Consider the following 25,786-nt stretch of genomic DNA (forward strand, 5'->3'; position numbering starts at 1 on the left):
GACTAAGTGGACAAGTTTTTTGGGTGTTTGAAAGGGAGCATATTCATAAGAAGTTATTCTGTTTGCTGTTTTCTCTTTTGGTTTGGCAACTACTACTACAGTAACATTACAACTATGACAAGAAGCCATTAGCTCCTCAAAGAGCCATGGCAACAGCCCCCCCCTGCCCCGCACCCCCGCATGGAATTATGAGTTTTAGGTCCCCTTCTGATTCAGATTTTCTCAACATGGGGCTGTGGAGACAAAGATTTCAAGTATTTGTGTTATTTTCTGTCACTCCTGCAGTTTTCTCTGCTAGAAGGCTAATCTCCAGGGCTTTTTGGTGTGACTGCTCAGACACACCACTGTGTACTGAAGTTGACATGGGTCATAAAGAGTATTTCCTGCCTGCTCCGCCTGCAGCTGTTTGGGGCACACTGAGCATGTTTCTCTGTGCTCCGGTTCTTTTCTGTGAAAGGACGCACACTTCAGCATGATCTCCGGCAGCTTCTGCGGGTAGCTCTGCACTCGCTGTCAAATGTATCCATGTGCCCCCAATCCTCCTGTTGGAAACTTCAACAGTGTTGGGGCATTAGGCCGGATAAGAGGTGGCTAGGTCATGAGGGTGTGCCCTAGGCCATGAACGGATGTTACTATCCCAGGACTGTATTATGAATCATGACAGTGGCCTTGCTATGGCAGTGAGCTGCCCTCCCTTGCTTTCTCTTGTTCTCCCACCATGGGGTGATACAACACAAAAACCCACATCATGTGCTTTTCAGTCTCCAGAACCATTTGCCATTTGTCAAATCAGCTTTAGCTTGTTATAGGTTCCCCCAGACCTAGAAATTCTGGTATCCTAGCAAAAGGCACATTAAGACACTGTCATTCTTCATGTGTTACTATGGTTGTATTAAGGACTATATTTACCAGCAATCCTAAAAGTGGAGATAAAAGAAAAAGACAATTCCAGAAGCAACTATCTACACAAAATCTATGAGATGCTCTGGATACATGAAAATAAATCAATGTACACTGAAACAATTCTTTTTCTGTCCCACCAGTCAGCTCCCAAATAACTACATGGAGTCTTCTTATTAATTATAAAAGCTTGGCCTTAGTTTAGACTTGCTTTTAGCTACATCTTATAACTTAAATTAACACATTTCTATTCATCTATGTTCTGTCACATACCACCCATCCTACTTCTTCCATGTCTCCTGGCATCTGTCAGGTGCCTAGACTTATCTTCTATTTCTTCTCTCTCTGCCTGGAAGTCCTACCTATACCTCCTGCCTAGCTATTGGCCATTCAGCTCTTTATTTAACCAATCACAGAAATGTATGTTCACACAATGTACAAATATCCTACAACATTTCCCCCCTTTTGTCTAAATAAAAAGGAAAGGTTTTAACTCTAACATAGTAAAACTACATAAAATAAGAACAATTATCAGGTAAGAATTATATTTACAATGTCCAGTCTATCTGTCTTTGGCAAATTCAGAGAAAATATACTATTATCTATCCTATCTTGGTGAGTCAAAAGTTTTGCACCTATTTTACTTTTTTGTTTTTGTTTTTTTGAGACAAAGTTTCTCTGTGTAGTTATTGGTGCCTGTCCTGGATCTCGCTCTGTAGACTAGGCTGGCCTCAAACTCACAGAGATCTGCCTGGCTCTGCCTCTGCCCAGCCGCTAATTTACTTTTTATCCCAACTTGTATTAAACCAACCCAAAACTATCTTTTTAGATAATAAAACATCATTGGGGGGTCTGAAAACACACAGACTTTTAAAGGTAACATATATATCAATATTAAAACAAGTATGGAATGTGCGGTGTGCCCAAGTCAGCTAAAGATGATTTTTTTGTTCTATGTTTGAGCAGGTAAGGGGCATCTGTCAACTTTATAAGTCTGTTTGGACAATGCAATTATTAGCATCTACTCACCAAACAAAAGGGCACCCAAGCTCATAAAAGAAACATGACTACAGCTTAAACCACATATTGACTCTCAATTGACTGATAGTGGGAGACTTAATACCCCACTCTCACCAATAGATAGGTCATCCAGACAAAAACTAAACAGAGAAATGCTGGAGCTAACTGCCATCAGAAACCAAAATGACCTAACAGATATTCACAGAACATTTCACACAAATACAAAATAAAAACAACAACAACAAAACCTTCTTCTTAGCAGCTCATAGAACTTTCTCCCAAATTGACCACATACTCATACACAAAGCAAGTCTCAACAGATATAAGAAATTTGAAATAACACCCCACATCATATCTGACCACCCCAGGTAAAGCTGCATACCAACATGAACAGAAACAAAATGCTTGCACACTCATGGAAATCAAACAACTCTCTACTAAATGAAAAATGGGTCAAGACAGAAATTAAGAAAGATATTAAAGACTTTCTAGAATTCAATGAAAATGAATACACAACATACCCAAACTTATTGGACATAATGAAAGCTGTTCTTAGACTCAAGTTCATAGCACTAAGTGCTTACATAAAAAAAAAAAATTAGAGAGATCTCATAGTAGTAACTTAACAGCATGCCTGAAAATCCTAGAACAAAAAGACAAAATCATACCCAAAAGGAGTAGATGGCAAGAAATAATCAAACTCAGGACTCAAATCAATAAAACAAAAACAACAAGAAAACAATACCAAGAATCAATGACATAAAGAGTTGGTTTGTTAGGTCCCAAAGAAACCAGGGACAAGTCTCATGCTATACCTCTGGCTCCCCCCCTCCCCCTCCCCACCCCCCCCCCCCGCCCCCAGCACTTCTAACCCTGCCCTTTACCCTAAATCTTTCCAGCCCAGGGTCTTTCTTCCTTTCCCCCACCTCTGATCCCTGTATAACTCTGCCATCTGGCTACACGTTCTCTTGGTCTCTTGGCTTGCTCTTTACCATTTGGTCCATGGCTCCTCTCTTGGTCCACTTGCCCCCTCTCTCTTCTCTTGCTCTCTTACTGCCTGGCCCCCCATGGCCTGGTCTCTTTTCTGCTGGTCATGTTCAGTCTGGATTCTTCCAGATGCCTCTGGCTGAACTCTTCCTCATCTCTACAATAAAACCTTTCTCCTCAACCATACCTAGGAGCAATCATGTCCTCATTTTTCATTCATGGTTCTTTGAGAAAATCAATAGGATTGACAAACCCTTATCTAAATTAACTAAAAGGTGGAGAGAGAGATCCAAATTAAAAAAAAATAGAGCTGAAAAGGGGGACAACAGACATGGAGGAAATTCAAAGAATCATAAAGACATTCTTTAAAACCTGTACTCTACCAAATTGGAAGATCTAAAATAAATGGATAATTTTTTGGATATATACAACTTAACAAAATGAAATAAAGATCAGATAAGCAATTTAAACAGTCATTAAAAGTCTCTTAACCAAAAACACTCAGGGCCAGATGGTTTTAGTGCAGAATTCTATCAGACGTTCAAAGAAGAGTTAATGCAAATACTCCTCAATTATTCCAGAAAATAGAAACAGAAGGAACATTGCCCAATTTGTTTCATGAGGCCACAGTTACCCTGATATCTAAATCACATAAAGGCCTAACAAAGAAAGAGAATTACAGACCAATTTCCCTTGTGAACATAGATGCAAAAATTCTCAATAAAATACTTGCAATCCAAATCCAAGAACATATGAAAAAGATCATCCACCACTATCTGGCTTTAACCCAGAGATGTAAGGATGGTTCAATATACACAAGTCAATAAATGTAACCCACCATATAAACAAACTGAAAGACAAAAACCACATGATCATCAATTTAGATGCAGAAAAGGCCTTGACAAAAATCTAACACCCCTTCATTATAAAAGTCCTGGTACATTATAATTAACATAATTATAGACAGTTTACAGCAAGCCCATAGCCAACATCAACTTAAATGCAGAGAAACTGAAAGCAAGTCCACTAAAATCAGGAACAAGATAAGGTTATGCACTCTCTCCATACCTATTCACTATAGTACTTGAAGTCTTAGTTAGAGCCATAAGACAACTGAAGGAGAACAAGGGGATTCTTGAAAGGGAGGAAGAAAAAGTATCTTTTCTTTTTGGTTTTTCGAGACAGGGTTTCTCTGTGTAACTTTGTGTTTCCTGAAACTCACTCTGTAGCCCAGGCTGGCCTCGAACTCACAGAGATCCACCTGCCTCTGCCTCCCGAGTGCTGGGATTAAAGGCGTGCGCCGCCGCCACCCGGCTAAGAAAAAGTATCTTTATTTACAGATGATAGTATATATAAATGACTCTAAAAATCCCACCAGGAAACTCCTACAGCTAATACTTTCAGTGAAGTAGCTTGTAACCCACCAAAGGGGAACACTCAATCACAGTTTACAGTCAATTGAAAGTCTTCATTCCAGCTGGCTGGGACCACACCCAAGTGTTCTGAGAACATAGGGTTTTTAAGGGCAGAGACCTTGTAAGGGCATCTCCGTCAATCAGTAGCTGCAGGGTGGGCTCTGAAGAGTAAGCAGTTTGAAGCAAGTTTTACTAGATGCTAAGATAAGCAGTTAGCTGGAGGAGGGGTGTCCACACAAACAGGCAGTTTTAACAGAGGCTAAGATAAGTTAGCTAGGACATCCTGAACTTTGGTTCCTAGAAGAGAGTTGGATAATTTTCCATGGGATTCTCCATCAAGGAGACCAGACTCTAGTTAAACCTATAATGGCCTCAGCAAGAATACAAGATGGAGGAACCATTACATATTACAGTGTCTTGCCCTGTCACAGCCTTTCTATGTATAAATGACAAATGGACTGAGAAAGAAATCAGGAAAACAACATCTTCCACAATAGCCTCAAATAATATGAAATATCTTGGGGTAACTCAAACCAAGAAAGTGAAAGACTGGTATGATAAAAACTAAAGACATTAAAGAAAATGTAGAAGATATGAGAAGATGGAAATATTTCTCATGTTCATGGATCAGTAGGATTAATATAGTAAAAATGGCCACCCTACTAAAAGCATTGTACAGATTTAATGCATCCCCCATCAAAATAATAACACAATTCTTCACAGATCTTGAAAGATAAATTTTCAGCTTCATATGGAAACATAAAAACCCCAGGATAACTAAATAACCCTGATGGAGGTAGCGCCATTCCTGACCTCAAACTGTACAGAGCTATGGTAATAAAAACCACATGAAATCAACACAAAAACAGACATGTTGATCAGTGGAGGTGAGTTGAAGACCCAGACATAAATCTAAACACATATGGACACCTGATTTTTGATTTAAAAAAAAAGTCAGAAATCCACACAGGAAAAAAAGACAGCATCCTCAACAAATGGTGCCAACAAAACTGGATGGCTGCATGAAAAAGAATCCACATAGATCCATACTTATCATCATGCACGAAACTCCAAATGGATCAAAGGCCTCAGCATACAACCAGATACACTGAGCCAGATAGAAGAGAAAGTGGGTGACAGCCTTGACCTTTTTGGCACAGGAAAAGATTTTATGAATAGAACACCATTAGCACAGGCACTAAGATCAACAATAAATAGGACCTCATGAAACTGAGAAACTTTTGTATGGCAAAGTACACCATCATTTGGATAAAACAACAGCCTACAGAATGGAAAATGATTTTTTTTTACCCACTATACATCTGAGAGTAAGCTAATACCCAATTACAGAGAACTACAAAAACTGGATCTCAAGAAAGCAAATAACTCAATCAAAAAATGGGGTACAGATCTAATCAGAGAATTCTCAAAAGAGGAAACTCAAATGGCTGAGAAACACTTAAAGAAATGTTCAATATCCTTAGTCATCAGGGAATTGCAAATCAAAACTACTTTGAGATTTTTACCTTACACCTGTCAGAATGGCTAAGGTCAATAAAAAAAAAAATGACAGCTCATGCTGGCAAGAAAGTGGAGCAAAGGGAACACTCATCCACTACTCATGGGAGTTCAAACTTGCACAGTCACTGTAGAAATCAGTGTGGCAGTTCCTCAGGAAGCTGGGAATAGATTTACTTCAAAATTGAGCCATACCACTCTTGGGCATATACCCAAAGGCCATTTCATCCTACCACAGGGACACTTGTACAACCATGTTTATTCCTGCTGTCTTCATAATAGCCAGAAGTTGGAAACAATCTTGATATCACTCAATGAATGAATGGAGAAAGAAAATGTGGTACATTTATAAATGGAGTGTCACTTGGGCATCCAAAAAAATGAAATAATGAAATTTGCAGGTAAATGAAGAAACTTAAAAAAATTAACCTGAGTGAGGTAACCCAAACCTAGACAGACAAATATGATATGCATTCATTTATATGTGGCTATTAGCTGTTATTTCAACGAAAAGTAAGCTACAAGCCATAGGACCACAGAGGGTAGGTACAGAGTAAAGGACTAGATGGAGGGGGCAGGTAGATCTCCACAGAAAAGGGAAATAAAATAAGTAGCTATGGATTTGGGGGGCTGGAACTGGAGAATCAAGCATTAAGAGTGAGGGAAGAAGGGGAGGATGGAGGGAGTCTGGAGAGAGACAGCTACAATGAAGGGCCATTTGAGAGACAGTATGTAAACCTAATTCAGAAGAAACTTCCAAATTCATACATACAGGAAGGTGACCTAAATGAAATTTCCAAATAATGGGGCAAAACAGAGCCCCAACTGGACATCTCTTGTCACCAAATGAAGCTTCCAGTACCAGGACTGGATAACATAATTGAGTTGTTGGCCAAAGGGGTCCCATGAGAACCCCCTAACAAACCAGGCCATTGCCAAGGCTGCTGTCCACAAACTGAAGGCAAGGCCCTGTTGCTGAAGACAACACCTATACAACCCACTGAACGTGGAAAATGAACTGACGCCCACCTAGAGCCTTCACCTCTACAGGCTAGTATTCTTGCTACTTGAGGATTCTGTGCATGCTACCAAAGGAGAAACATAAACACCAATCCAGCTAGAAAACCCTTCTATCTACAACAGTGTCCTGCCTACAAGATACGCTAGTGCAATGGTGGTACAAAGCTTGTGGGTGGGAGTAACCAACCAATGTTTGACTTGACTTAAGACCCACTCCATGAGATAGAACCCATACCTGACACTACTTGAGTGACCCAGAACCCAAAACCAGATATCCCAGGTACCTAGGGTAAAACTAAGGAAATAAGGCCTTCTAAACAGAACAGAACCAATGCACATAGGAACTCAAAGAGACTGAGGCCGCCTGCACAGGGCCCGCAAATGTCTGTACCAGATGGGGTCCTAGCGCTGAAAGAAGTGGACACATGACCTGCAGCTATCTCCAGTTGATAACCACTTGCAAATGAAATTTTAGTTTTCTCCATAGAAGTCTCACTAGGGAAACAAACTATTCTTAACATCTACCAGCAGTAGATGGTCAAAAGAAAACAAACTCAATGACTTTCCTTCCTTCCTTCCTCCCTTCCTTCCTTCCTTCCTTCCTTCCTTCCTTCCTTCCTTCCTTCCTTCCTTCCTTCCTTCCTTTTTTCTTTCTTTCTTTCTCTTTCTTCTTTCCTTCTTTATTTTTGGATCTTATATTTTTTATTTTTATTTTATTTATTTTTCTCTTTTTTTACCCTATAGGTCCTTTGCATATATATTATGGTTTCCAGTTTTGTGTTTGTATAGGATTCTTGAGTGTGTGAACCAGTGGGTCTCTTCATCTATATCTGTTTTCTTGTGCCTTTTCTTGGGGTCTTTTCCTCCTATTTGTTTATTTTGTCCTATTGCAATGCTTTGTTTTTGTTTTATCATATTTTATCTTATTATTATCCCACAGAAGCCTGTTTGTTTTCAAATGAGAGAGAGAAAGGGGATAGATTCAGATGAGATGGGAGGGGAGGAGCTGGGAGGCATAGAGGGAGGGGAAGCCATAATCAGAATATATGAAAAAAATCTATTTTCAATAAAAGAAAAATCTTCATATTCAAATCATGTAAAAATAAATAAAATTAAAATGTCACAAAATGACAAAAAATATTCATATTTAATTCATGCTCATTCCTTAAGCTTCCAACAATAAGGGTAAGCAGACACTGTGAATGACCCTTCTCGTTTAGGTCAGCCCATTTCTCCAGCCTCCTGAAAGCTCCAGGCCAATTCCAAACAACAAAGCAGCCCTTGATGAAGTCTTGTCACAGGTTCCCCTCACCTCGACTTCTCCTGTAGGCCTTGTTAACATGCTCATGGAGGCAGGAGCAGAAAGCTGGATTAGCTCCAGTATTTAGATGTCAGATCCAAAGTAAATCATATCAAAATTCTTACTTCATATGATGGAACCTACAAGCAAAATAGATGAGACTAGAACCCACAGCACAGACACCCAACAGTCTCCATGTTTCTACTGCCATGAATTGAATCCCACCATACACAAATCCGGAAACCATTTTGTTTTTCTACATAATTGATAATCATTTCCTATAAAATCAGGGTGACTATTTCTTAAACAGTACAGGCATAACAACTATTTACATAGTATTTGCATAATATTACATACCATAAGTAATCAGAGATAATGAAGTATGTAGAAAAGTCTGTCTATGTTATATGTTAAGACTATGCTAACTGCTGGGAGGTGGTGGCACACACCTTTAATCCCAGCACTCAGGAGGCAGAGGCAGGTGGATCTCTGTAAGTTTGAGGCCAGCCTGGTCTACAGAGCAAGTTTCAGAACAGGCTCCAAAGCTACACAGAGAAACCCAGTCTTGAAATTCTCTTCCCCAACCGCCCCAGAAAAAAAAAAAAAAGACTATGCCAACCCTATAAAGTACTTGAGTTGAGCAATCCTTGGGGTTTAATAGCCATAAGGATCCTGGGATCAATCTCCATGGATACTGGGGGCTAAACTGTATTCTGGAACTGAGTAGAGAAAGTGCCTGAGAATGAAGGTTATCATGAGAGATGAGAGTTCATTTCAGCAATCCTGCATCAGACATCATCTCTCAAAAGAGGTTAGGCCACATTAGTGGAGTCTGGCATCACAGGCTGCCCTGGATAGAACAGGGTAGAGCTCTTGAGGAATCTGTTCCACCACACAGAACAATGGAAGAATAGTTTTAGTCACTGCGTTCTTAGAAAATTCTCCTCATTTTGGTCATCTATATTTTGGCTAGTGTTTGAATTGTTGGCCACATTCCAAAACCATCCCTACAATTATTTTGCTTTTCAACAAAACACATAATCATTCCCCTACAAAAGTGGGGTGACTTCTTTAAAAGTCCTTTGCTCTTCATCAAAATATTTTTCAACTTGCCAGGCACGGTGGCTCATGCCTGTGATCCTAGCACTTGGGTAAATTCAAAGCCAGCCATGGCTACCCGGTGACAGCTTGTCTCAGGAACAAATAAACAAACACACAGGGCTGAGAATGCAGCTCAGTTAGTAGTATGCTTGCCAAGCTGGTATCAGGAAGCCCTGGGCTTAATTCCCTCATGCTCCCTTCAAGGCTGAAGGCACAGAGATAGATAAAAGCAAAAGCAACCCGTGGCAGGACAAGGGCTCCCCCAGATGAGGGCAGTTATCTACAAGTGTGAGGTGAAGTGAGCACCCTGCAGGACATGGATTGATCCTTTTGAAGCGATGGCTGCAGTAAGGCCTGTATGTGTCTACTGGGAATCCCTAGTGCATGAACTGGCTTTTTGGAGCCCATTCTCTATGGAGGGATACCTTGCTAGGGGCCGGAGGGTGGGGAGCAGCTTGGTCTTGCCTCAACTTACTATGCCAGACTTTGTTGACTCTCCATGGGAGGTCTTACCCTCTCTGAGGAGTGGATGAGGGTGGGTGGGGGAAGGTGGGAGGTGAGCGGGAAGAGGGGAAGGAGGGGGAACTGTGGTTGGTATGTAAAATGAAAACGGAAAAGAAAAAAAAAGAACCAGAGCTGGGACCATGATCAACCCAACCACACCTTCACCAGCACAGCTTAATTTTTGCATACCTCTTGCTCCTTGGCCCAGCTCTTCTGCTATTAAACCAAAGCCTTACGTCAGTCCTTGAAAGTGGACCTAGAAGTTACTGGATCCATTTGTGACTCCCCGAGTGGCGGCATTGATGAAATGTCCTCTCCCTGCTTTTCACCTATATTCATCTTAAAATGACAGACTGGGGCAGGCAGTTGAGCCTTGCGTCTTGGGGCTGCTGGCACCCCAGCTTTTACCCTAAAACTCCAGTTACACTAGCTCCATGGGCTCTTTGCACTGTTCAGAGCTAATAAGCACTTAAAGAGAAAAGTAAGGCTTGCAAAGCCAAACTACGCGTGAAGCCACAAGAGCAGCACACACTTGATAGAGAGGAGTCGGATTCGGGCAACATCTGGTGGTATAGTGTGGCCTGGGGCAGGAGGGTTGAAGGAGTGGGAGGGTGGGGTGGGGCTAACCAGATCCTCAAGTTTCTAGATTGGAGGCCACTCTGAAAGAGTGTCATGGAAGCTGGGTGGAGCTCAGGGGTCAAGCTGAGCTTAGCTGCTGTAGGCCCTGGTTTGATGGGAGATGGAAAGAGAGAGGAAGAGGGGAAGCAGGAGGAGGCTCGAAACCAGGCTGCCAGGCTTGGAGTCATTAACTCAGCGGCTTGGCCACTCAGCGCTGGGTCCATCCAAGCATCCTCCTCAGCAGTTCTGGGAGATCTTCGCTTCCTTCTACTCCTCTTCCCACTACTCCAGCTGGGCCTCAGTCTCCCTTGCCGGATTTGTGGACGACATGCTTCTTCTCCTCCTCACCCATCTCCCACCATTTAGCTTGGTCCATTTCCAATTCTGAATTAAAATTCTAATGTTACTCATCCTAGCCTTGCCCAAAATTGATCAAGCCTTCTCACTGTCTGCTGAACAACACCTGAGTCCCTAGCCCCCTCCTTCTGCTTCGTTCTTTCTCTTACCACTCCCAGGCTCACTCAGTCACTCACAGGGCATGAGGAGCCTCAGTTCCCTCACAGGGGCAGCCTCCTCTATGTGGTCTTCTGTCTGTGTCTCCAATACCCCCTTCTTGTGTGGCCGGCTCCATTTGTGAGCCTCAGATGTTGACTTACTCCATGAATGGACCTGGTTTTCTGATCTCCACAGTTAAGAAAATCCCTTTGTCTCTCTCATTGTCTCCTGAGAATACTCAGTTCTGGAGCAATTGTCCAGATTGTTGTGATGGTCGTTTTCATCATAAAATTGTAGGTGTATTCCAACAAGTCAAAAGGTTGGGGCAATAAAAACCATAGCAAAAGAGCAGTGGAAATCCGGCTTGAACAGTAGCATCGATATTTATGACTCAGTTACATATAACACATACATGGTAATAAAATAGATGATAAAATAGAATACCATGGTTTCTATTCCCTTGGGCTTAACTAAACCTACAGAAGCTGGAAAAAGTGCCCCCTGTAAGTTAAATTCATGATTTTATTTCCAAGACAAAAAGTTCATTATTAAGCTACAAGCTTATTATCAAATGTTACTGCATGCCATGTGTTGGAGGCATATAATGTTTAGCCTTATAATCCCATAAGGAAATATTCTCGACTGACTCTCAGTGCTTTGTTTTATATATACATTGATTCAGGAAGCCTGGTTTGAGTGACGCTGAGTAAGATGATATGGGACACAATAAGACTCTAACGGCAACCACATTAGACCAAATAACTCCACACCTTCCTCCCCACCTTCTAACCCAGCACAGGATGCATGACTGCATATTTAAAAGTGCCAAGGAGCCCAGGAGTGCAGGTAACTGATAAAGATCGAATTAGCAGAGCTTGAGCCTGCAAATAAGAAGCAGCATTATTACCAGGCACTTTCTAGTTAACTCTTTTCAGAAGAACTGATAAGAGAGACCAATAGTTCATTTTAAATTGTTTATAGTCTACAAAAGATATAAGTGATATCTTGGCTGTCAATATTGATAACCTCCAGAACTTTCTAAGAGCTGCTCCAGAGTTGGTGGTAAATACAGAATGCCTCAAGAGATCCCCAGCACATGAAGGGATAAGATCTGAAGAGATGTTCAGATCTCTGCACACTGGCAGGCTAGATCAGCCTCTCCTGCATGCTGGCAGGCTAGACCAGCCTCTCCTGCATGCTGGCAGGCTAGACTGGCCTTCCTTGCACACTAGCATGCTAGACCAACCTCCCCTTCTAATCAACTCTCTTGATAATTCCTCAATCATGTATCTCAGGAGTTGGATATTATGATGATAGGAAGGGGATGTGGGGGAAATGCAGTGTGGATTCTAACCCATTAAAACCTTCATTACACATTCAGACTCATAAAACCTTATAGAGTTCATTTTTTTTGAGTGGAAAGAAAAACAACTGCACCACCTTCCCCTCTGTTACCATGAGCCCAATAAAATGCCACATGATTTTGGCAGGCTCATGGCAAATTTGGGAGCTCAGAATCTGAAGCCACTGAAAGGGAAGGCCAAGCGGAGTGTGTTAGTTTCCAGGGTATACCAGATGCCTAAGACAATAGACTTTCAAAATGGAAGGTTTATTTTGGCTCACAGTTTGGGAGGTTTCGGTCCATGCTTGGTTGGCCCTGTTATTTGGGGGCCTGTAGTGAGACAGCACCTTACAGAAGGAAGCATATGAAGCTGGGCGGTGGTGGCGCATGCCTCTCATCCCAGTACCTCAGGAGGCAGAGCCAGGCAGATCTCTGTGAGTTCAAGGCCAGCCTGGTCTACAGAGCGAGATCCAGGACAGGCACCAAAACTACACAGAGAAAGCCTGTCTCACCCCCACAGTGACACACTTCCTCCAACAAAGCCACACCAACTCCAACAAAGCCATAACCCCTAATAGGGCCACTCGCTAAGGGGGCCATTTTCTTTCATATCACCACATTCCATTCCCTGGACTCCATAGGCTTGTAGCCATATCATAATGTAAAAATATATTCATTCCAACTTCAAAAGTCCCCATAGTCTATATCAGTCTCAAACTTATAAAGAAGTCTAAAGTTCAAAGTCTCTTCTGAGATTCATGCAATCTCTTAACTGTTAATCCCCTGTAAAATCAAAATCAAAAAGCAGATCACATACTTCCAACAGATAATGGCATAGGATCTATATTACCATTCCCAAATGTAGGGAAAGAAGCATAGTGAGGAAATATTGGAACAAAGCAAGACCAAAAACCAGCTGGGCAAACTCCAAATCTCCACATCTCCATTTCTGATGTCAAAACCCTCTCCACATCTCCAACTCCATTCAGCTTTGTTGACTACAACACAATTCTTTCTCTTAAGCTGGTTCTACTCCCTGTTAGCAGTTTTCCTTGGCAGGTATCCCACAACTCTGACATCTCCAACATCCTGGGGTCTCCAAGGCAATCTAGGTTTCAGCTTCACAGCTTCATGCAATGGCCTCTCTCAGCCTCCATTCAGGGACACCCCGACACATGCCTGGCCTCAGCCATTTTCCTTAGTTGAGGTAGAAGATTCCATAACCCCTTTTTTCTATCCTTGACTCTAAAGCCAATGCCATGTAGCCAAAGCTGCCAAGTTCTTTCTGCTGCTTGCTGGGGCTGGAACATGGCCTCCTTGTAGAATTACATCTTCACCAGCTTTCTATTTTCAATGGTTTCCTTTACTGCCTAAGCTTGGCTGTCCTGAAACTAGATCTGTAGACAGGGCTGGCCTCAAACCCAGAAACCTACCTGCCTCTGCCTCTGGAGTGCTGGGATTAAAGGTGTGCACCACCACACCCAACTCTAAGCTTTTCTTTGATTCTTTTTCACAAGTTGTAAACTTAGCTGGCTGGAATGCCCTGAGGTCGCCACTCCCATTATTTCATTTCTTAATCTGTTTATTAAGTCCTCCTTGAACACAGGACTTAGCTCTGTTCGACTTCCTGGTGCTCCTTTTCTCCTCAAATTGTACATTTTTCATTTTTCTTTGCTCAGCTTGCTCCTTTTCATTATAGAGCTTCATTAGAGTTAACACTAGTAACCACATGACAGAGTCAAAAGTAGGCTTTTTGAGATTTCCTCTGCCAATGGAATTAATCCAAATCTCTCCACTTTAGCCTCAGACAGACTCTTTGAACAAAGGCAAAAAGGAGTCATTCTTTACCAAAATATCACAAGAAAGATCTCTAGGCAACATACTAAAATTATTTCCATCTAATACCTATTGAGCCAGGCCTCTACAGTTCAAATCATTCTCAGCACCACTGTCTTCCATGTTCCTACTAGTATGGCCCATTAAGCAGTGCTTAAAGCATTCTACTGCTTTCCTAACCCAAAGTACCAAAGTCCAAATTCCTCATACAAAAACATGGTCAGGCCTATCACAGCAATACCCCAATCCCTGGTGCCAACTTCTGTCTTAGTTAGGGTTTCTATTGCGGTGAAGAGACACCATGATCCTGGCAACTCTTATAAAGGAAAACATTTAATTGGGGTGGCTTACATTTTCAGAGGTCTAGTTCATTATCATCATGGTGGAGCATGGTGGCATGCAGACAGACATGGTGCTGGAGAAGGAGCTGAGAGTTCTACATCTTGATCTGCAGGCAACAGGAAGTGAACTGTGTCACCGGGTGCAGCTTGAGTAAAGGAGTCGTTAAAACCCACCCCCCACAGTGACATACTTCCCACAAGATCATACCTACTCCAATAAAGCCATACCTCCTAATAGTGCCACTCTCTATGGGGGCCATTTTCTTTCAAACCACTATACCATGTCATAACAAAACTGTTCATACTGTGGAAGAATATCAGATGATCATTAAGTTATTTATGAATATAAACATTAAATGCAAAAGGAATAATTGACTTGGCAATGTCTATTAAAAGCTTAAAAAACAAAAAAACAAAACAAAAATCTGTCCAAGTCAGGGCTGGAGAGATAAGTCAGCCAAGTGCTTACCATGACAGCATGATGGCTCAAATTCAATCTCCAGTACCCATCAGAAAAAAAAAACCAGGTATGGTGACATGTATCTGTAATCCCAGTTCTGGGGAGGTAAAGACAGGAGGATCTCCAGAGCACTTTGGGCAGTCCCATGGAATCTGCAAGCTCCAGGTAAAGAGAGAGAACCTATCCCCAAAAGCAAGATAGAGAGTAGTTAAGGAAAACATCAAGTATCAACTTCTATCCAGCATGCATATACATGTGTACATACACAAACATGCACACACACACACACACACACACACACACACACACACACACACACAAACTGCCTTCTATTCAAAAAGTCCTTCTATTCAGAACTGCCTCTAAGAATTTGCTTTAAGAAAATAATTGCTGGGCGGTGGTGGCGCACGCCTTTAATCCCAGCACTCGGGAGGCAGAGACAGGCGGATCTCTGTGAGTTCAAGGCCAGCCTGGGCTACAGGGCAAGATCCAGGAAAGGCGCAAAGCTACACAGAGAAACCCTGTCTCGAAAAACCAAAAAAAAAGAAAAAAAAGAAAATAATCTTGGAGACAAGATCTTGTCTTTTTAAATGTGCTATCACAACAACACATACTTAACCACTGACATTTAGTATAATAGCAATGGGTTAAAAAAATACATATTTTGACTAAGCGCATCTATTTAATCAAATCAGTTAAAATTCTATATCATGACTTAAAATGATACCTTAGTAGAATAGATGGCTGAAAAAAAGTCACACAATTTATTACTTATAACATAACTGGTAGTAAACACACAAATAAGCTAAGCCCATTTCTCAGACAAGATGCTGGATGCAATAAGATGCTGGATGCAATAGGGATGCTGGATGTAATAGGGTTAGTTACATGCTGAGGTGGCAGCTATTGTCATGTGCACTACAAAAGTTTGCTGCTATTATAGACACAACATTGGAATTTAAACCCTAAAACAACAGTGAGTATGCCTTAGTAACAGAATTATGAGCAATTTTATTTTCTTCTTTTTAGTTCACATAGTCTAAGTATTCTACAAAGAATATGTAAGAAAGAAACACTAAAAATTCACTACTCCCTATGTCTATATTATTTTTAATGACTTACTTATTCTGTGTATGCATGTGTTTTATGTATGGGTATGTGCACATGGGTGCAGGTGCTTGTAGAGACCAGAAGAGGGCATCAGATACACTGAAACTGCAGCTACTGCAGCTACAGTTGGCTGTGAATCACCTATATGGGTCATGGGAACTGAACTTTTGAGCTCTGGAAGAATGGCAAGTGCTCTTAACCATGGATCCATCTCTCCAGCACACAGATCTATTTTTTCATATAAAATATAAGTTATATACCCTCTTTAAAGTGTCTGGAATTAATTTATATATATAAAAATCACATTATCTGTTATGCTGACCAGAAATGAAGTTTCGAGATGCTTCTTTGCTATTTATTTAAACATCAAGAGAAGGAAGTTTGATGTTTCATTTTTAGAACACATTTTTGGCAGTGCTGGGAATCAAACCCAGCGCACTGTGGATGCTAGGCAAGAGCTCCACTTAGTTCATCATTTCCCCCTTTGCTAAGACAAGGTGTTATTTTGTAGCTCAGGCTGATAATTTGTTCTGTAGCCTAGGCTGGCCTTGAACTCATGTAGTAGGACTTTCTTTTGACTGCCAGCACCCAAATAATGACACTGAGACTTCTTATGAATTATGAAAGCTTGATCTTAGCTTAGGTTTGCTCCCAGCTAGCTCTTATAACTTAAATTAACCTTTTTACATTAATCTATGTTCTGCCACGTGGCTCATTAACTCTCCTCCATACAGTACGTCCAACTTGCTTCATGGAGACCCCACCTGTCCTCTCCTACCTAGCTATTGGTCATTCATCTCTTTATTAAAGCAATAATAAAGTGCCTTAGCAGAGACATATCTTCACAATGTACAAAAAGATTATCCTACAACAAACTCATAATTCTGTTCTTACTTCAGAGTCTTGGGGTTACAGGCACATAACCACTCATCTGAGTGAAATTTGACATGTAGTGGAGAGGTGCTTCTTGTAGAATTGTGTGAAAATAACTGAATTTCATGTGACCTCAGTTTATGGTTTTCTTCTCAAAAGAGTTTATCTTTTAGTCTCTCAATTGAAATTGAAAATTCCTTGCATTATACGTTTTCAGGAGGCAGGGATGATCTCTCATTGGCCCTTGTATTCTTTGAATGTAGTACTGAATACTCCATGTTGATTTAATGAACAGGCTAGCAAATGTCTAAAAATATTTTATACAATCTCTGAAACTCTTCTATTGCACACAATTAGATCACCATCATCATCATCATTATCATCATCATCATAAGCCTTCACTACATTAAGAAACAATTTTCTCTATTTCTCCTTCCCAGGGAAATTACCTAGCTTCTCTGGGGCTGTGGATTGTAGCCTGGTTATCCTTTACTTTGCAGCTAATATCCATTTATGAATGAGTATATACCATATTTGTCTTTCTGTGTCTGGGTTACCTCACTCAGGATGATTTTTTTCTAGTTCCATTTATTTGTCTGCAAATTCCATGATGCCATGAAACAGTTTACTCTTGAAAGAATTATGGAAATTGGTCAAAGAGGGCAGTTTTCATAGTGGAATATTACTCAGACATAAAAAAAGGAAATTCTGCAATTTGTGACCCATAGTTACTGTTGTCACCTTTATAGGAAATCTAACATAGAATTAAAATTGGAGAAACAGGGAAGTTACCAAGAACTGACAGTGGATAAAACAGGAAAGTTGGTGAAAGGGTATACACTTTAACGCTGAGTAACTTCTGAGAATTGAAAGTTCTGTGAGTGATTATAGTTAAAAATAACGTGTTGTATATTTAAGACTTACTAAGCTTATATCTAAAATATTCTTATTATTTCCCCTCTAAATGTGACTGTATCAGATGATGGACATGTCAACACCATGCTGTGTACTTGAAATATTAACTTTTATTTCTGTCACACCTCAATAGTCCTCAGTGCAAAAAAGATAGTCTTTAGAAAGTGACTTCTATGGACTGGTCTTCTCTAGAGCCAAAAATCTGGTTTGGTAACAGCTATAAATTGCCTTGTCAAGGATAATGCTGTGGACATCGGGTAGACATGTTTCTTCTCATCCAAGCAAACCAACTTGAGAGGACCCAGTATACTCGGGCCCTTCAGCATCATGCAGCTGTCAGCCAATCAGGCACTTTTGCTATTTTCTCTCAACCTGGTGTGGTTTATGGCCAGTAAGAGGCAAGTGGGTGAGCCATCTTGTACTCACCTACAAGGAGAGGACAGGGTCACTTTTGCCCTTTTTTTTTTTTTTAAAAAAAAAAATAAATAAAGGTTAGGGTGGGTGGGGCTTATGGTCCTTGTTTAAAGCATTTCCAGGACCATCAATGCCATACAGTTCCCGGGTTTGGTACCTTTACACATAGGCCAGCTGCTCCCTACTTTCAGAAGAACACACCTGAGTGGAACCCTCCCAACTACAATCCTAGTGAGGTTCAAAAGCTCTGCTCAGACAGGAAGTTATTAACTGCTGTGCTTCCAAGGCCAGTGTTGCAGATGTCACGGGATGCAAAGCCTTGGTGCTGGCAGCTTCGGTTATTTTCTCACGCAGACCCTGTGTGTCTAGTGAGTAACCCCACCACAAGCTGCAGAGAAGAGGAGCGACTGCAGAATGGATTCGGATCGCTTGTAGGTGTTCGTCATTCCACGACATGTTTCCTCTCCTAAGAAAACATTGACTTTTGACATCTGGCATTGGGGCTCCTGTGCGTGTGGACGTGGCTCAGTTCCTGGAGAGAGTGGAGTGAGTTACAGAGTGAGTCACTGGGCCACACCTCAGTGTACTTACCCAGGTCACCAATATGGGATAGAGCACCATTTTAGACTTCAGCCCTGCAAGTAGTGCTGTAGAGGAAGGAAAGGGTCCAGGGAAGGTGGAAACTTTTTTATGTTAATTAAGATTTGGTCTGGGTACTCTGTGAGAGTAGTTTAGCATTAGGGTAAACAATAGCACAAAAATGAGCTTTATACCCTGAAAGATGAACTATCCTAGGCAGGAGCAAAGATATTCTAAACAGAGGAACAGGCCTCTCCCTTTGGCTATCAGACTGTTGAGACAACAAATCTAATGAATTGGGATTCTCTCAGGAGTCTCATGCTGGGAAAGGAAAAGGTTGAAGCCTTTGAAGCCTTGGGCCATCCAGGGAGAACTTGTCTCCTTGGAGAGATTTCACACTGTTCTGATAAGTTCTCAGTCCACCTTGCAGGAGAGACTGGAGCGGAGACAGTGATAGGCAGGACTCTACCTTGACCAGGATTGCTTACCTATGTACACCTCTTGCCCTCTACTTAAACCTAAATAAACCTTATGTCAGGGCCCAGAAAATGGACTTGGGCATTTCCCAAATGTGACCACATTAAGTAAATCATTCTCGTTTTTCACTAATTCTTGGACCATGTGAGACAGGTGGCTGAGCCTAGGCTGTTAAGGCTGCCAGGTCCAACAGGGTGGATGGGGACAGCAGGCTGGTGGCGCCAAGAGGACCAAGGCTTTGACCCTAACCACTCTGGAAACAAAGGGTCCAATGTCCCACCAAGCTGCTGTAGACTTCTTCTGTAGCTTGTTAGAGTTCACATTCTTTTCAGTTCTTACTGTTTTCTTACTAACAGGACCGAGATTCTTTAGAATTTCCTATGATTAATTTTTTTAAGTATAAAGGGAAGGAAAATGATCTTTGGGTTTAGATAACGCATTGTGACCAAAAACACATCAGGAAGTAACTCAAGGGAGGAAAGACTGTTTTTCTAGTTCTAATTCTGTCCTAACTTTTCCATCTTTTGTGGTAGGTAAGTGCACAAAAATGTATTCAATCGTCAAAGTATAAAATCCAACACAAAGCTCCACAGCTTCAGAATTTCTATTCTAACTGTATACAATTAATTGTATAATATTTATGCAATAAAGTGTCAATATTTAAAAAACATTTGGGGAGGCTGGGCATGGTAGTGCATGCCTTTAATTCCAGTACCCAGAGGCAGAGGCAAGTGGATTTCTGTGAGTTCAAAGCCAGCCTGGTCTACACAGTCAGTTCCAGGCCTGACATGGTTACATGAGACCTTCTCACAAAGAAAAAAAATGTTTTTGTGAAAAATTATATTTAAGAACTAAATAAAAACATAATAATGAGCCAGGTGGTGGTGTACACCTTTAATCCAGCACTTGGGAGGCAGAGGCAGGCTGATCTCTGTAAGTTCAAGGCCAGCCTGATCTACACCACCACAAGTTCCAAGACAGCAAAAGCTACAAAGAGAAACACTATCTTGAGAAAATAAAAATGAAAATGATGTTAAACAAACAGAAAATATCAATGAAGAGATAGAAAACATATAGCAAATAGCTAAACAGACATTCTGAAATTGAAATTTTCATTAGCCAATTTTTTTAAATGAGATATTCCACCGCAGATTTAGGCATGTGAAAAAAAAAGAACAGATTTGTAAAACTGAAAATAGGTCAATTGAGATTCCAATCTGAAAACAGATGATAAAAGAATGAAGGAAAATGATCAGATCCTCAGAAACTACACGTGAATGTGAGTCTCAGAAGGAAAAGAAGAAAGAACAACTGAAAAAGAAATGGATGAAAAGTCCACAAATTCAATCTAAAACACTTATATATGGAGTTTAAAAAAGCACTATGTAGGATAAACTCAAAGAGATTCTCATATGAACATGATCATGATACAAACTGTTGCAAATTGAGGCCTAAGAGAGAAACTTAAAAGCACCAGACGAGAAGCAGCCTCCCTTGTGGACAAGTAATTCTCAGGAATACCAAATGCAGGTCTCTCGTCAGGAGCCAGGGAGAGCAGAAGGCAGGAGAATGTCATATTCAAAATGCTGAAAGAAAAGCACCTGTTAACGTAAGAATTCTCTACCAGGCAAAGCTATCTCTAGACTCGAAGGAGAGACCAACACACTCTCCAGAAAGTGAGAGACACGGCTCTGGCAGAACTGGTCAACCAAAACTAACCCGGGAGCTGGCAGCATGACAGAGCCGGTAAAGATGCTTGTCAGTGGCTCTGGGCCCCGAGTTTGATCCCTGGGACCCACATGGTAGGAGAAAGAACCGACTCCCACAAGTTGTCCTCTGACCCCTGTGCACGGCTCCCCTGAACAAATAAACGTAATAAAAACTTAAGGAATAATTTGGAAATTGAGAATCCTCTAGGATTAAATGAAGGGATGTCTGACAGCAGAACAAATCCAATAAAACAAAGAACAGAAGACCAGCAAAGAAAACCACATAGATGATATGACTGTCACATAAGTAAAAGCCGGGACAAAGACACTTTTGTAACTATTTTCTTTTATTTAAAAAGTAACCACAGTGAGAAATCATATATATATGATATGTGTATATATTTTTATTGGGGGGCATATACTGGATAAAGATGTAATATATATATGATATGCATAAGAGATCAAGAACAAAGTGGAACAGGAGTGAAGTTTTATATACTATTGTAATTCAATTGGAATGGATGTGAATAATGTTATAAATTAGGACAATGGCAATCTTCGGGAAAATATCTAAGGAAATAACTAAGGAAATATGTAGATAAAAAGATAAAATGATAATTAGAAGTTAACACAAGAGAAGAGCATAAAGGAGGAATAGAGAAACAAAGAAAACACAAAGTGTGTATACACACACACATACATGTATATGTGTATATATATAATACAGTACAGAAAACAAGTGGAAATTGACATATCTAAATCCTGCCATACTGGAAATTACATTAGATAGAAGTATATGAGAATGCAGAGTTGACAAAAGCTATGAAAACAAAAAGATAATGTTTAGATTCAAAAAGGTATTGATTGCAACTAAAAGGAAAGAGAAATATATGATGCAAACAATAAATGATAAATTGTGTCAGACTACTTTCAGATAGAGTAGACCTTAATTAAAAACTTGTTACAGGAGACAAATAAATTTAATAGACATAAAAGGATCAAGGTGTCAAAACTATAATAATTATGAACATACATTTCATGCACCCAGCAACAGCAACTCAAAGCCTGAACAGAGAACCTTACAGAGGTGAAGGAAGAAATAGAAACCCCAACATTAGTAGTTCAATAGTCCACTTCCACATTAATTAACTCATTAATTTCTGGTGCCAAAAGTTGAACCCATAGCCTCTCACAAGTTAGAAGAGTGCTTTATTACTGAGCCACACACTCAATCCTAGCACACCTTAAATAATGGATAAAACAAACAGACAGAAAGTCAGTTATTATACAGGCGATTTGAATGACTCTATAAGCCAGATCTAACAGATGTTGATAGAACACTCCACCCAATAACAAAGGTAGCCCAATAATAACAATATCCATTCTTATCAAGTACAGATGAACTTATCCAGATAAATAAATGAAAAGTATTGGAATCATCAAAGTGTGTTTTTCTGTCACAAGACAATGAAATTAATGATTGGTAACAGAAGGAATTTGGTAAGTTCAAACCATACAAAAGTAAAGGGACATAATCCTAAAATAATCTATGTATTAAAGAAATTATAAGGGGGTAATTCTTTAAGATAAATTAAAACTTTAAATTCTATGAGGTGCAGCTTATAGTGATATTTTAGAGGAAAAAAACATGTTTAGAGGGAAACTTATAGTTGTGCAGGCCTGCATTTGAAAAAGAAGTATGGCAGGCGGTGAATACAGTCGGCAGAACGCTTGCCTAGCATGCAGCAGGCCCTGGGTTCAACCCCAGCATCCCACAAACCCGGCATGGTATGCAGGCCTGTGATTCCTGTAGTCAGGAGTAGAAGCAAGAGGGTTAGGAGATCAAGGCTTGACTATATATTGAATTTGAGGCCACCATGAGCTACCTGAGACACTTCAAACAAAAAACAAACAGACATTTTTTTTTTTTTTAATTTTTTTTGGTTTTTCGAGACAGGGTCTCACTGTGTAGCTTTGTGCCTTTTCCTGGAACTCACTTGGTAGCCCAGGCTGGCCTCGAACTCACAGAGATCCACCTGGCTCTGCCTCCCGAGTGCTGGGATTAAAGGCATGCGCCACCACCGCCCGGCATAAACAGACATTTTAAAAACCCCAAAGTGGGGCTGGAGAGATGGCTCAGCGGTTAAGAGCACTGACTGCTCTTCCAGAGGTCCTGAGTTCAATTCCCAGCAACCACATGGTGGCTCACAACCATCTGTAATGAGATCTGGCGCCCTCTTCTGGCCTGCAGGCAAACACGCTGTATACATAATAAATAAATAAATCTTTAAAAAAAAAAAAAAACCCAAAGTGATAAACATAAGATGCCAAAAAAAAAAAAAAAAAAAAACAGAAGGAAAAATAATAATAACAATGAAAGTAGAAAATAACGAAAGTAGAAAAACAATAGAGAAAAACAAAAACCAAAAAGCAAAACAGAACCAAGGTTTTTAGGTAGACTGATCAAAATACAAAGATAGCAGGAATTCATATTATTAATTCTGGAACAAAAGAGAGAGTGTCACTACATATCTTAGAGATATAAAAAGGAAATTCCATGGATAATTCCATGTCCAGATAAAATGAACAAATGGCTACAAAGGCAGAAACTAGAAAACTGACTTAAGCAGTATGAAGTCTGAATATGTTTATAATAGGCAGGGAGATCGAGGTAATGATAACAACAGTAGTTAATAATAACTACCCACGGAGGCACGCAGCTGGAGACTCTGCAAGACCCTCCAGGCCCGGAGCATCTGAGTGGTGAATTCTTCAAGTCTTTGATTTAAAAAAAAAAAATGCCTCCAATAAAACTACATTGCAAAAAAATTGGGAAAGAAACAGAATGGAAAGAGTAAAAAAGTTGAAGAGGCAGAGCCTGAAGATTTGTGGTAGAAAAAGTACTGGACCAGCGTGTAGTGAATGGGAAGGTGGAAAGGGTTCACAGATGCTGATAATACTTGGGAACCAGAAGAAAATTTAGATTGTCCAGAATTAATTGAAGCACTTCTTAATTCTCAAAAAGCTGGTAAAGAAAAAGATGGTACACAAAGGAAATCTTATTTGACAGTGAATTGATGGTAGCAAGTCAAAGATGAGAGGAGCTGAAGCTGACAAGCCCAGGGGCTTTGCGGGAGGTCCTGATCCTGCACGAATAATCGGGGCCACAGCCGGCAGTGGAGAATTAATGATTCTCACGAAGTGGAAGGACTCAGAGGAGGCAGACTTGGTGCTGGCAAAGGAGGCGAATGTGGAGTGTCCTCAGATTGTCATCGTCTTTTATGAGGAGAGGCTGACTTGGCATTCTTGTCCAGAAGATGAGGCGCAATAATTGTTTGCATTTATATATATAAAATCTGGATCTTGGGTTTTGAATTACTAGTGTGGAAAAAATAACGTTCTAATGAAAATCGAGTTTGATATGCTGGCTTTGAAGTATTGACAGTTAGTTGGGATATTTTCGGGTTTTGTTCTGCATCAAAAGGCACTGATTCCTTTGAGCAAATGAAAGCTTTCTGTAGTTGCTTCTTTAACAATAGAATATTTGATACCATGTTGTATTTCCTCAGCTTTGAAGAACAGCTTTTCTTAAACGCTGAGGAGATTTTACAGCCATTACTCAATCACAACTTATTTTTAACTGGGACACAGAAGGACCATTCTGCTTTTTTTTTTTTTTTTGACTTGTATGCCTGTATATGCATAAAACACTTATGTAACTGTTTTTCATTTTTTTAATACTCAAAAACTGTAGATGAAAACACGTATTGATGAGATTCCATCATTGTGAACATTTTCCTAGAATCATAACCTTTCAGATTAAGTAGATGATTCTGTAATTTACTGGATAGTTTTAAAGCAACCACATCAGAATTTATGTATTATCACACAAGTACAGTAGTATATATACAAAAGTTTGTCCTTATAAACTCCCTCTTCAGAAAATGGAATTAGACAAAGTAGTAGTATGATTTAATAACAAGACTTAAGCTGGGTGTGGTGGTGCATGCCTTTAATTTCAGCATGAAGGCAGACTGATCTCTGATTTAGACTAGGTCAGCCAGGGCTACAGAGAGAATCCCTGTCTCTAAAAACCAAACAAAAAGACTTAAATGGGCATGTAAAGGTTCCTCTAATGAACTGTGCCTTTGTAGAAAGTTGAAATCTACTAAAAGGTTATGATTTGTGGGATATCTGTCTGCTGTGGAAATGGAATCATGGTTAGAGATGATGTTGGCAATTTCAGACCCGCTGACATAAATGAACAAAATTTGGTAATATAAATTAATGACTTGCATGCTTTTTCTTTACCCTGACTCATTCCTTGCTGGTCGGATCAGTCTTTTCAGTATTTGGATTCTGGTTCAATGAGCCAGAAAAGTAACTTTGTGGTATCAGAACCAACTGTATATTTACTTTATTGTAAATAATGGTGAGCAGTGGTCAATAAATAGTTTTACATTCCTTTAAAAAAAAATGACTACCCACCAAGAAGGAGATGCATGGGTTGCTTACCTAGTGAACCAACACCAATCCCTTACAATGTTTCTGAAAAATAGATGTGAGATACTTCCTGGATCTCTCTGAGGCCAGAACTACACTAGTAGCAAACTGATGAATCCAGTTAGAAAAGGAAACTATGTATTTCCCAGGAGTATGAGTGCAAAATCCTCCAAAAAGATCTGTACCCCAAATCCAGCAAGATGTAAACTGCACTATACACCATAAGGAAGTAGGGTTTATGTCAGTAACAAAAGTCATCTGAAAACAATACCAAAGGAAGGACAATGCCCACACACTCTCCTCTACAGATCCAGAAAGAGCACTTAGCAAATTACAACCCTTAACTGAT

The 25,786-nt window shown here is 40.3% G+C and overlaps 2 long non-coding RNA genes and 1 pseudogene across 2 annotated transcripts in view; 1 reads left to right on the plus strand and 2 right to left on the minus strand.

The window, feature by feature from the left end:
- Positions 1–7,708: 7,708 nt before the first annotated feature.
- LOC143273470 (uncharacterized) lies at positions 7,709–15,136 on the minus strand. The gene is made up of 3 exons (XR_013051584.1): positions 14,867–15,136; positions 14,408–14,504; positions 7,709–8,300 (listed from the first exon to the last, which is right to left on the minus strand). It is a non-coding gene; the product is annotated as an uncharacterized LOC143273470 (long non-coding RNA).
- A 306-nt stretch (positions 15,137–15,442) lies between these two features.
- LOC143273471 (uncharacterized) overlaps positions 15,443–25,786 on the minus strand; it is a 28,319-nt gene continuing 17,975 nt past the window's right edge. The window contains exon 3 of the long non-coding RNA XR_013051585.1: positions 15,443–18,701. This is a non-coding gene — a long non-coding RNA (uncharacterized LOC143273471). The remainder of the gene's footprint in view (positions 18,702–25,786) is intronic.
- Positions 23,566–24,265, plus strand: LOC102915829 (chromobox protein homolog 3 pseudogene; annotated as a pseudogene).

This window comes from Peromyscus maniculatus, chromosome 5 (assembly GCF_049852395.1).
Source record: "Peromyscus maniculatus bairdii isolate BWxNUB_F1_BW_parent chromosome 5, HU_Pman_BW_mat_3.1, whole genome shotgun sequence".
Classification (NCBI taxonomy): Eukaryota; Metazoa; Chordata; class Mammalia; order Rodentia; family Cricetidae; genus Peromyscus; species Peromyscus maniculatus.